The sequence below is a fragment of the Mustela lutreola genome, chromosome 12 (genome assembly GCF_030435805.1).
Source record: "Mustela lutreola isolate mMusLut2 chromosome 12, mMusLut2.pri, whole genome shotgun sequence".
NCBI classification, from domain to species: domain Eukaryota; kingdom Metazoa; phylum Chordata; class Mammalia; order Carnivora; family Mustelidae; genus Mustela; species Mustela lutreola.
In genome coordinates this window covers 51,184,618-51,185,752 of record NC_081301.1, presented here as the reverse complement: position 1 = coordinate 51,185,752, position 1,135 = coordinate 51,184,618, and positions in this window count along the sequence as shown.

Genomic DNA, 1,135 nt, shown 5'->3' with positions numbered 1-1,135 from the left:
TGTGCCTCAGTCCCCTCCTCTGTAAAATGCAGGTAACAATACTGCCTGACGGAATTGTTAGGAGGGTAATCATCACGCTTAGCACGTAGGAAATGCTCTGTGGATATTTATTATTATTTTGGTCATGAGTATCCAAAATGTTTGACAATAACTGCACTCTGTTGTGTTGTGAAAATCCTTTATGAGTAGGGCTGATGTCATTGAACACACGGTATCTATAACCGAGAGCAGAAGTTCATCTTTCTCATTTAGCTAAGATACTCAGAGAAAAGCCTTCACTGGAAGATAGGAGCATGAGTTGGGGGTTGCGATGGCCAGTGTCACCCCAGTTGTCTATAATAATAGCTAAGAACAGCGGTCCAGGCAGCGCTTCGGGTAAGCAAAGACACATGGGGAGACACTCCAGTCAGATAAGGAAGGTCATTCCCCACCCAGGTGAGAGGCTCTAACACCTGGACTGGAGAGTCAGCCCTGATAGATTCTTCAGCGTGACTAGAGTCGCATGACTTGCCTATCCACTGAGCAACTGTAGGGCCTTTCATCATTCTTTCTCTAAATCTTTATGGAGTACCTTCTATTTTCCAGGCTCTGTGCTGGGGATGTGATGGTGAGCCCTAACCAGGTATGGCCTTGGCCCTCATCGAATAGAAGGTCCATCCTTGGACACTTCACCCCAAGTGAGGCAAGAAATAGGAGACTTCTCCACCTCCTTCCCTTTCCAATCACTTTGAACCCTAGGGAAATGTCCTTTTTTTTTTTTTTTTTTTTTTTAATGCCCCAGGCCTTGACTTTGTCTTTAAATATATTGGAACAAAATTTCCATTGTGGAAGAAAAGATAAGGAAACTTCATAGGATATTAAAAGTAAAACCCTAAAAAGAAGTTGTTCCCAGCAGACTTTCCTTCCCTGGAATGCTTGGAGTTTGCTCCAGATGTATCCCCACTAGTCCTCCCTTCTCTGTGACCCTGCTGTTCCCACAATTCTCTTTGTTCCTCTCCTCGCTCATCAGTCCCCCTCTACCCAGTCTACTTTTTCTCCAACTTGAGTGTGCGATGCATCTGGGAGGAATGGAGGACAAACAAACGTATTCTAATTCAATCTCCCACATTAACAAGACCAAATACTCAGAGCACCA